Here is a 12719-nt window from a genome sequence, read left to right as displayed (position 1 = left end):
CTCTTTTTCTCTCTCTCGGTCACTGTTGCTTTCTTTTTTGTGAACTTCAATTCGGTCATGAAGTGAGGCAAGAAGGAAGCCTTCCTTAGGTGTCATTATTAATAAGAAAAATGAAACATGTGCCGTGATATTTTATATATATATATATATATATATATATATATATATATATATATATATATATATATATATACATGAATAGTAAACCAAATTTCATTTTTCTTTTTTTTTCGTACCTTTGAAGGCTAGAACCTTTCATTATAATAATAATAACAATAATAAAGAATTTAATTTTTTATTTATCAAAATAATTTTTAATAAATAATTTAAACTAATAAAATAATTGATAAAAAATAAATTTTTTAAAAATAAAATCTCAACAAATATAATGACTCATAAATAATTAATTATTTTAATTATAAAAAATTTTGTGGTCTTACAATTTACTCTATGAAAGAGTTAACTAACTACTGCAATCGTGAGGAAATTAAATAACCACTCCACTTACAAACTTCTATCACTATTGTCCATCTTCTCTTGTGCTTCTTGCTATCTTTTGGTTCTGAAATGCATTTATTAAAAAAGAGAGAATTCAACAAATCAATAATCAGTTATCACCGAAAAACAAATGCAACATCACCTCGCAAGAAGGTGTGCAAATCATCGCGAGATGATTTGACAAAGGAGTTGATACAACTCCAATGTCAACTTCATTATTAAACACATGTATCTATATTTTGTCTTTTGAAAAAATATAGAGATAAAAACACACGATAATAGAACTGGTCCAAATAATAGACGTAATGATAATACAAGGGGTTGGTATTTTATATTCATGGTTTATTTTATTCTTGAGTATTAATTTTTAATTTTTAAAAAAAAAATTCAAAAGACAAGTATTCTTTATCTTATTCCATTTTTACATCAAAAGTTTTTTATTTTTTTTTTGTATAACTGTAGATCAAGTACTACTTTTTAGTATCTTAAAAAGTTTCTTATATGAACCATTTCAAACAATATATAAAGACAATACTACTATTTAATGTCCAACTTTTGAAGAAATCATCTGCCTTCAAACAATACGTTTCACAAAATAAAATTAATGGATAAAATAGTAACACTAATTTTTTTAAAATATTTTATTTTCATCATATAATATATAATATTTATTCAAAGAATTTTTCGTAATGAATAAATTTAAAGATATTAGTGCACACTACTATATATAAAATGTCAAATAACAAATAAGATTATAAATTTCATAATAAATAATTAAAATAAATATTTAACAAATAAAAATTTTTAAAATAGACAATACATTCATAATACTAATAATAGTAATTGTAATAAAGTTAATTGTTTTATATTTTATATTTTTTAATTAAAAATAATATTTTAATATAAAATTTTTCTAATATTATAAAATATTTATGACGTAATAATTGATAATGAATAAAAAATATTTATATTTTGTATGCAGTTATACAAATTATATTTAATTTATTCAAAAATAAAAAATTATATTTATCATTTTAAGTTATATATAAAAAAATTATTTATTTATTTACCTATAAATATATTCTATATTTATTAAAATTTATCAATATTCTTTTTTGTTACATCGTTTGATATATATTATTAAAGTCTATATTTATTAAAGTCGATTGATACTTTTATATGATAAAGACAACAATTATAATGGTTAGTATGAATGAAGTAAGAGTAGTTGTTGAAAATAATGAGAGTGACAAGACATTAGACAACCGTTTATAATGGACTTTAGATGCATGGAGAGCTAAGTAATAGATACCATGGGACATATATAAAAGGTTTAGACATAAGAGTTGTATGAAACTATAAACACGTAGGTGCACTGAGTAACATGAAATCAACGTGCTAACAAATACAACATGAAACAAAACAGTAAGAAAGTATTTAGTAGGGGAAGAAATTTTAATATGTAGCATACATGATAAAGAAAACAGTTTATAATTGATTATAAATGAGTGGAGAGCAAGTAATAATAGATACCATGGGACATATATAAAAAGTTTAGACACAAGAGTTGTATGAGCAGGTAGGTGCATTGAGTGACATGAAATCAACGTGCTAACAAATACAACATGAAGAGCTAAACATGAAGAGCGAAACAGTAAGAAAGTAAATGTCTAATAACAAATAAGATTATAAATTTCATAATAAATAATTAAAATAAATATTTAACAAATAAAAATTTTTAAAATAGACAATACATTCATAATACTAATAATAGTAATTGTAATAAAGTTAATTATTTTATATTTTATATTTTTTAATTAAAAATAATATTTTAATATAAAAGTTTTCTAATATTATAAAATATTTATGACGTAATAATTGATAATGAATAAAAAATATTTATATTTTGTATGCAGTTATACAAATTATATTTAATTTATTCAAAAATAAAAAGATTATATTTATCATTTTAAGTTATATATAAAAAAATTATTTATTTATTTACCTATAAATATATTCTATATTTATTAAAATTTATCAATATTCTTTTTTGTTACATTGTTTGATATATATTATTAAAGTCTATATTTATTAAAGTCGATTGATACTTTTATATGATAAAGACAACAATTTATAATGGTTAGTATGAATGAAGTAAGAGTAGTTGTTGAAAATAATGAGAGTGACAAGACATTAGACAACCGTTTATAATGGACTTTAGATGCATGGAGAGCTAAGTAATAGATACCATGGGACATATATAAAAGGTTTAGACATAAGAATTGTATGAAACTATAAGCACGTAGGTGCACTGAGTAACATGAAATCAACGTGCTAACAAATACAACATGAAACAAAACAGTAAGAAAGTATTTAGTAGGGGAAAAAATTTTAATATGTAGCATACATGATAAAGAAAACAGTTTATAATGGATTATAAATGAGTGGAGAGCAAGTAATAATAGATACCATGGGACATATATAAAAAGTTTAGACACAAGAGTTGTATGAGCAGGTAGGTGCATTGAGTGACATGAAATCAACGTGCTAACAAATACAACATGAAGAGCTAAACATGAAGAGCGAAACAGTAAGAAAGTATCTAGCGGACGAATAAGTTTTAATGTGTAGCATACATGATAATAGATACTATTGTTATTGCGCCTCATGTAATATATTATTGGTGTCAATAGGTCATACTCATACATGTTACTTTGGAGTGATATTATTGTTGTATAATTATATTTGGTACTTTGTTGATAATGGATGCTATCTATTTTTTATAATACTGGTAAAGAGAATAGTTTAATAAATCATAAAATATTTGTTTTTGCTCATTTTCATAATTCGAATTATATAAACAATCTAAAAAACAGTGAGGCGCAATAGTTGGTTAAAAAAAATTTAATAATAAAAAATATAAATAGGTTATCCTTATAAAAGTGTAAGAGGGGCTCCAAAAATATGACACATATATGCCATTATATATATTTTTTTCACTTTTCAATTTCTTTTATCTTATTTTGATCCTACTAACATAATCTGAAACTAATTTTACAGATACTTATCTCACTAACAATAAAAAAAAGTTTACACATAATTTTTTGCAAAAATTATTAGTTTTGTCTTCTATAATATCATTTGTCTGGCATATGATACTGGTTATTTGATTGGTATATGAATGAGACAGTCTACACTTATCAATAATTTGTTAACACATTAATAAATTAATTTTTTAAAAACTATCAATTATGTTGAGTATTGTACGTGACATCTAAATACATGAAAATTTATTTATACTTAAATTAAATAAATAAATTATATTTCACAAAAAATTAATTAATTTAATATTGTTCGTTTAACATATGGCACAAATTATTTGATTGGCTTATAAATAACTCAAGAAAATCTGCACCTACTAATGATAAAGTAAAAAGTTTCATGCATATTTTATTAACTTCTTTTTTCTTTTTTAGTCTATTTTACATTGGATAATATTATTTTTTTACTGACTATTAGATTAATATATAATATTAAAGATGTGGTAAGATAAGAACATTTGTTGAATTGATTTTTTAACTAATTTGACAATCCAATGCAATAAAATGAAATTAATTTATTAGGCTGAAATATAATGTTAGAAGTCTATATCCTATTTTGTTTTAAATATGTTAGAAGTCTATTATAGCTTTGTAGTTTATTATGTTAGAAGTCCCAGATATATTTTTAAGTTTGTATTTTTGTAAGTTGTCTGGTTTCAGGCACCACTTGATAGTGGCATGTTGCTAGCTGCATATTTGCTGAAATTGAATATTTTAATTCTTTGAAACATATTAAAGCTCTATTTTTGAATGATTGGAACTGATATTACTGTAATGAAGGAAATAGGAGAAAAAGAAGGCAAGTATTATGCCATAGATGTCCCATTCAAGGATGGAATAGATGACCCTAGCTTTAGTCGACTTTTCAAGACTGTAAGTCCAACTTCCTCTCACTTTGTCTCTGCATTATTTCTTACTTGATTGTGTTTAATCTGAAACTCTGAAAATTTATATGCTATAGATCATCTCTAAAGTAGTGGAAACATATCAACCCGGTGCAATAGTTCTCCAGTGTGGAGCTTATTCACTTGTTGGAGATCGCCTAGGCTGCTTCAATCTCTCTATTGATGGTGCATATCTCTCAGTAATTTTACTTTCTTTCACATGACTCCTCTGAATATTATTAGTATCTGACAAAAGAAGAAATATCATTTACAAGAAGAGAAGGATATTACATAGATATTTGAGGACCAGGTATTCTCAATAAAATAAATAAATAAATAAAAATTCATTAAAATGATAGAAGCAAAGCTCTCCAGTTTTTCTGTAATTCTCTGGTTAATTTGTGTGACATGCATAGAACACTTAAATGCAAACAATTACAAGGTGTTAGATTGGAAAAATATTTAGAAGTTCTTTTGCACATTGTAATGGATTTTTGCATTCTTAAATGTGATGATGGGCTCAGGTTGCTTGAAATGTATTTGGATCCACAAGATGGTAAGGAGCCCATGTTTAATGCTGCTATTCGCCTTCTCCACAATCATGGAGAATCATTGGAACCTTTGCAAATTTTCAATGAATACACAATTGAAGCCTTGAACCTGACTTGTAAGGAAGGCTTGTAAAGTACTTGATTTTCCATTTTGTACCTTATACTTAGAACATTGTATTTCTTGCTGCTTAATAAATGAGAGGTTATTAATTCTCTTTGAAATCTCATTTGATAATTGATACATCTGGAGCATTCTTCATGTTTAATTTCTAAGTTATATATATATATATATATATATATATATATATATATATATATATATATATATTCATGAATGTTTGAATCAAATTCATTTGTTCTAGGGCTGTATTACCGATCTGGATGGAGGTGTCTCTCTGAATTGTGAAGATTTAGTTTTTAAATTGATATTAAAAAATAAATTTTTAATTTGAGAATATGTAAATGAGATGAGATTAATGAATGATTTAAAATTAAAAATAAATAAATAATTATTTGTGGAAGTTCGAAAATCTCACAAAATAGTTAATTTTTGTTAAATTAAAAAATTAATTTGTGGGGGTTTTAAACCGTCACAAAAGTGATTTAAAACTGCCACAAAAATATAATATAAAACCTCCACAAAACATATACAAAACCTCCACTAAATAGATTGTGGAGGTTTTTAAAAACCCCCACAAAAGACCTCGTGGCACCTCAAATTTTGGGGGTTTTGGAAACCTCCACAAACCATTTGGTGGGGTTATAAACCTCCACAAATAAACAAAAATCTTGTAGTGCAATAAAATGAAATTAATTTATTTTATTAGTTTTTTAAATTTATTTTATTGTATTTTTCTTTTACTTTAAAAACTTTATGGTCTAAAGATCTCAGTTTAAATAATTTCAATCATTTGATCAAAAAGTGGATCGAGAAACAATAACTATTTATGACAAACAAAATAGTATTCATATGATAAACAAAATAGATTATAAAAACTAATGTGATTCTTATTATAATATTCATATGAAACAAAATAAAATAAATTATAAATAGAATTCATATGACAAACAAAATAATAAGAAGATTCATATTAAATTATAAAAATTAATGTCATTCTTATTATAGTATAATCACATTATTTTAAAATTTATAAAATAAAATAATAAAGTACAATTTAATTAATGTGCACAATAAAATAAATATGAAACTTATATAGTTTGTATTTAATATGAAAAAAAATGATGTATTATATTAAAATGCAACTAAAATTTATAATCATTAGTTACAAAACTTATAATGATGTACTATAAATGTTAGCAATAATAACAAGCAAGCTTGACGCAGCACAAATAGCAAACCAGCATTCAGTTAGAGAATTAGTTACAATCAGAATCTTCCAGAAGAAGTTAGTTAGGCCTTAGTTAACCAAATCAAGTTACCCACCAACTGTGTATATATACCTGCAGAACTTGTAAAATACTAGAGGCTAATTCATTTTTCTCTGAAGAATCACTAATCACTTTTCTCTTTTTTCTGTTTCCTTTTCTCTCTGCACTTCTTCTCTTCTCTGCTCCTTCTTCACTCTCTTTCTCTTTAAGCTTTGATACCTTCACATGGTATCAGAGCTTGCTGATCCATGGAGCACACACCTCAGTTCACCACCAGTGCTTCTGCATGTGCACTAAATCAAATCGCATTTGCTGCCTTCGCTGCAATCAAGCTCAACGAAAACAACCACAACGCATGGAAAAAGCAAGCCCTTGCATGCATCAAGGTCAACAAATTGCAGAGTCACCTCAATCCTTTGAAGATTCCAGCAAGATTCAGTTCAGAGTTAAATCGAGTTAATGGAATTGAAAATCAAGAATATGAAGAGTGGGAAATTCATGATCAATGGCTAGTTGCCTGGCTAATTGCATCCATGGAACCAAGCTTTGTAAACAGAGTGATCGAATGTGAGTATGCTTACCAGATCTGGTTCACATTAGAGGAGTACTTTGCTGCAAGAGTGAAGACAAGAATCAAGCAACTGAAAACGCAGCTGAGAACGCTCAAGAAGCATGGCTCAACAGTAACAGAATATATGGCAAAGATCAACCAGGTGGCAGATTCACTGAAAGCACTGGGAGCTCCACTCTCAAGGGAAGATTACATTGAAGCAGCCTTGGCAGGACTTGGTGAAGAATACAATACATTTGTCACAGTTGCAATAGCAAGAATAGATCACACCACTGAAAGTGAACTTGAAACACAACTCTTAACTCAAGAAGAGTTAATTGAAAGATTCAGAAAGACAGAACTAGGAGCAATGCAAGTAAATGTAGCTCAAAGCAATGAAGAAATTCAAGAAAACTCTCAAAGAAGAAACTATAGCAACTACAACAACAGAGGCGGCTTTCGAGGGTCCAGAGGCAGAGGACAGTACAGAGGAGGAGGCAGCCGTTCCTCCTGGTGGCAAGGAAGCAGACCGCAGTGCCAACTCTGTGGCAAGATTGGACACACAGTCATCCAGTGTTATCACCGCTTCGATCAAGATTTTATGAACCCTCATCTTTAACCTCTAAACACAACTCAGCCCCCATCCTTTGCCTTCCACAACAACAATTCCAACTCAAGAACCACTCAGAAGCAACAACAAACTCAAAATGCAGCACAACCTGCTTCCCAACATCCGCAGGCTCTCCTCACTGTCCCCTCAGCAATGCCAGACACAGCATGGTACCCTGACTCAGGAGCCTCTCACCACTGCACCTATGATGCACGGAACCTAGCCACAGGAACCAGTTATGATGGCACAGGTCCTTGGAGGTAATGGTCAAGGTATGAAAATTAAGCATATTGGAAGTACATTTATGCATGCATCACTATCAAATAAACCCTTCCAATTACAAAATTTACTCCATGTCCCTGCCATATCTAAAAACCTAATAAGTGTAGCCAAATTTGCATTAGACAACTATGTCTACTTTGAATTCTGGCCTTACTTGTGCTATGTAAAATGTCAGATATCCAAGAAAGTCCTCCTCCAAGGACTGCTTAAGGATGGACTGTACAGGTTTGAGGGAGTCCAAATCATCCCAAAAACTCCCAGCCCCAATAATAATAGTATAACCAACTCAACCTGCTACCACACAATTACCAACCTTCATCCACCCTTATATCACACCCCACACACCAAACCAAATGAAACCACAAACCTCCCTGCCACCTACTCTTCCACAGCACAGCCCCTTACTCCCATCCCTTACTCACCCTCACAGCTAACTTCAAAAATCACACTATCTCCTAATACTTCAGAAAATCAAAGCCCAGTTCTGACAGCAAATAGCAAACCACATAACTCCTCTACCACCATCACCAGTAAAGCCACACACCCCGTGTTAGCAATAATAACAAGCAAGCTTGACGCAGCACAAATAGCAAACCTTAACTCAACCTCACAGCAGCCTTCAAAGACCTCAGCAGAAACCCAAACCGCATCCTCTACAACCTATGCACTATCCCAACCAATATCACAACAACCACACTCACACAACAAGCAATCAAGTCCTCACAACATACTCAGCCAACCAAAAGAGCAAGTGAAGTCTGCTGATGTTCTACTTTCTACCAATGTAATAACAAATATACCAAATAGAGATATGAACCTGTCTAGTGCAAATGCACTGCTAACCTGTAAAAAGATAAGTCCCACTGCTCAACTATGGCATAGAAAATTGGGTCACCCATCTGAAAAAATCGCATCTATTGTAATGAAGCAATGCAATGTAATTGACAATGATTCAATAAATAAAATGAGTTTTGAACCATTATTGTGTCATGCTTGTTGTATCAGCAAAATACATCAATTACCTCACCCTGACTCACACACTACCTATGCACCTTTAGATCTGATTTTCTCTGACCTCTGGGGACCTGCTCCTGTGTATAGTAGAAATGGTTGCAGGTATTACATATGCTTCATTGACGCCAGTACAAGATACTCCAGCATCTATCTGCTGCAAACAAAGGGACAAGCCTTTATTGCCTTTCAAAAGTACAAAGCAGCAATTGAACTCAAAACTGGGCTGAAAATAAAAGCACTGCAAACTGACAATGGGAAGGAATACCTATCTGCAGCATTCACTCAATTTCTTGAAACCAATGGAATCCAGCATAGACTCACCTGTTCCTACTCTCACCAGCAAAATGGTAAAGTAGAGAAAAAGCATAGACACATAACAGAAACCACCCTAACCCTCTTAGCCCAAGCAACCCTTCCATTAACCTTTTGGGGAGAAGCAGCCCTCTCAGCAACCTACCTAATCAATCTACTGCCAAATCCCAAACTAAACAATATCTCACCCTACGAAGCCCTAACTAACACCAAACCTGATTACTTCTTCCTCAAACCTTTTGGCTGCACCTGTTATCCCTTCCTCAGGCCATACAACCAAACCAAATTCAGCCATCGATCACATAAATGCATCTTCATTGGCTATGCTGCAGATCATAAGGGATACACTTGCCTCTCTTCAAATGGAAAAGAGTTCACCTCCAGAGATGTCATTTTCAATGAATCTGAGTTCCCCTACAATGAGCTATTCCCTCCCGAAACCACTGCTGTCCCACAATCCCAAACCTCTCCCCCTCTCTACCTACCCTTACCCAATACCCCAACTATTATCCCCCCTAGAGTTCCTTCCCTACCCCAACCATCCCCACCCACCATAACTCCACAACTCACCCAATCCTCACTACCCAGCCCCTCCCCTCCACCCTTGCATACATTGAATGATACTTCCAATATAATTAATTCAGTACCTGATTCATTATCTACATTACCTGGCTCTGTAACTCATGATTGTGTTTCTGCTTTTGTTTACGGCCCTGTCAGTGTTCCTTCATTCACCACAGGTACCCTGCAGCCAGGCCACCCTAAAGTTGTCCTGCCACTTCCTCAACCAGCGTCCATCAATCGTCATCCTATGCTAACTCGGAGCAAGACAGGGAACCTCAAGCCCAAAACCTATGCTGCAGTCCTCGCCACCCCTGCCTCCGATCTCACTGAATCTCTCCCTTCCTCTGTTCAACAAGCGCTGGCCAGCCACCACTGGAAACAAGCCATGCAGGAGGAGTTTGATGCTCTAATGCGCAACCAAACCTGGCAGCTGGTACCCAAACCCCCCACCACACACTAACCCCGTCATTGGCTCCAAATGGGTGTTTCACGTCAAAAGGCACCCAGACGACACCATTCAAAAGTATAAAGCTCGCCTTGTTGCGAAAGGATTTCACCAACGAGAAGGGGTCAACTATGACCAAGTCTTCAGCCCTGTCGTCCGCCCACCCACAGTTCGTATCATGCTCAGCCTCGCACTCTCCAAAGGATGGCCCATCCGGCAATTTGACTTCAATAATGCCTTCCTCAATGGGGATCTACATGAGACCATTTTCATGTCTCAACCAGAAGGGTTCACCTCTCCCACTCACCCTCACCATGTCTGCAAACTCCAAAGGTCCCTCTATGGCCTCAAACAAGCCCCTCGAGCCTGGTTCATAAAGCTCAAGGACACTCTCAACCAATTTGGCTTCATGAACACCAAATTTGATTCATCACTATTCACCAAGTTTTCCCCTTCCTCAGTCATCTACATTCTCATTTATGTGGATGATATCTTGGTCACCGGGAGCTCCCAAGTTGAAATTTCCCCCCTAATCTCTGAGTTGAATGCTGTGTTTACCCTCAAAGATTTGGGGCATATAAACTATTTCTTGGGCATTGAAACTGTGAAACTTAATGACACTGACATACTCCTGTGCCAAACAAAGTACATTCAGGACCTATTAACCAGGGCGGGAATGCGCGATGCCAAAGCAGCAACAACGCCTATGATATCAAGTGTCAGGCTGTCAGCACATGGCAAGGACGTTTACCACAACCCAATGCTTTACAGGTCTATAGTTGGGGGACTTCAATACGCTACAATAACCAGACCTGAAATTACCTATGCTGTGAACAAAGTCTCTCAATTCATGCAAACTCCTCTGGAAAGCCACTGGAAAGCAGTCAAACGGATCCTACGATACCTTGCTGGGACATCAAATTGGGGGCTGAGATTCCAAAGAACGAGTGAATGCAGAATCTATGGCTTCAGTGACTCCGATTGGGGCAGTGATATTGATGACAGGAAATCAACCAGTGGGTTCTGCGTATTTCTCGGACCAAACCTAGTCTCATGTTCAAGCAGAAAGCAAAATGCAGTCTCTAGGAGCTCCACAGAGGCAGAATATCGAGGGCTAGCTGCTTGCCTAACTGAAATTCTCTGGATCGAAAACTTAATGAGTGAAATGAGAATCCCATGCTCCATCACACCCAACCTCTACTGTGACAGCCAAAGTGCAGTTTTAATGGCTGCAAACCCAGTTCTTCATAGCAAAAGCAAACACTTTGAGCTTGACCTCTACTTTGTAAGAGACTATGTTACTCAAAAGAAAGTTAGTGTCTTGCATATTCCCTCTCAAGACCAAATAGCAGACATATTCACGAAACCCATCTCCAGCCTCAACTTCCACAAATTCAGATCCAAACTTAGAATCACAGAACGAATCCAAATCAACAGCTCCAACAAACACATTGCTGCCAAAGAAAACTCAGATAGACAAAACAATAAGGTTGATGTTAGCAATAATAACAAGCAAGCTTGACGCAGCACAAATAGCAAACCAGCATTCAGTTAGAGAATTAGTTACAATCAGAATCTTCCAGAAGAAGTTAGTTAGGCCTTAGTTAACCAAATCAAGTTACCCACCAACTGTGTATATATACCTGCAGAACTTGTAAAATATTAGAGGCTAATTCATTTTTTTCTGAAGAATCACTAATCACTTTTCTCTCTTTTCTGTTTCCTTTTCTCTCTGCACTTCTTCTCTTCTCTGCTCCTTCTTCACTCTCTTTCCCTTTAAGCTTTGATACCTTCACAATAAAAATTAATATAATTACTATTTTTTTACAATAATATTATTAAAATTTATCAATTCAAAATAATTTACTATTAAAAAATATTAATATTAAAAAAATAATAGCTTCATATATAACAATAATACACAATATATAACTCGAGATTAAACTAATTTATAAAATTACTTACTATAAAAAAATATAATGGAGATCTATAGTTGATGACAAACATTGTAAAATTGACATATGTGTTCAATCAAGTTTTTTTATATAAATAAATTTAATTAATTATAATTTAAAATAACAATATAAATAATATTTAATATTAATTTATCATAATTATTTATATTAATTGTGATTTAAATAATTAAATTATATTTAATTAAAATATATATTATATATTTTAATTTATTTCTTTAATTAATTTGTCATGTGTCAAAGCTCCATTAGATTGCAAGAATTTCTCTGAAGAGGGACTTCCCTCCTTGATTCGCGTGAAGGAACTCAATTCCTTTCCACTTCAATGCTTTAAAGTCCGTGTATATTAGAAAAGGAACTACACTTATACACCATTGGAATTGCTCTTAGGACTCATCCTTGCTTCCGCTTTTATCTTTCCTATGTTGAATACTTCTTACTGATACTAAATAAGAAAATTTGTCTTGTATCCATAATGATATTGTCAACTTTAACCTTTTTGAACTAAAAAATGTCCAAATTTTAAAATAAAATTTCTCTCTCGTA

General features: G+C 32.4%; 1 long non-coding RNA gene across 2 annotated transcripts; it reads left to right on the top strand.

Annotated features, from left to right (window-relative positions):
- The first annotated feature begins 4363 nt into the window (after positions 1 to 4363).
- LOC114927813 (uncharacterized) lies at positions 4364 to 5254 on the top strand. 2 transcript variants are annotated; one of them, XR_011862235.1, is made up of 3 exons: positions 4364 to 4472; positions 4561 to 4669; positions 5008 to 5254. It is a non-coding gene; the product is annotated as an uncharacterized lncRNA (long non-coding RNA). The 2 variants fall into 2 exon arrangements; XR_011862234.1 differs by having other exon boundaries at positions 4561 to 4683.
- Positions 5255 to 12719: the final 7465 nt, after the last annotated feature.

Source organism: Arachis hypogaea, chromosome 6, assembly GCF_003086295.3.
Source record: "Arachis hypogaea cultivar Tifrunner chromosome 6, arahy.Tifrunner.gnm2.J5K5, whole genome shotgun sequence".
In the NCBI taxonomy this organism is placed as follows: domain Eukaryota; kingdom Viridiplantae; phylum Streptophyta; class Magnoliopsida; order Fabales; family Fabaceae; genus Arachis; species Arachis hypogaea.
This window is presented reverse-complemented; position numbering and strand designations above follow the sequence as displayed.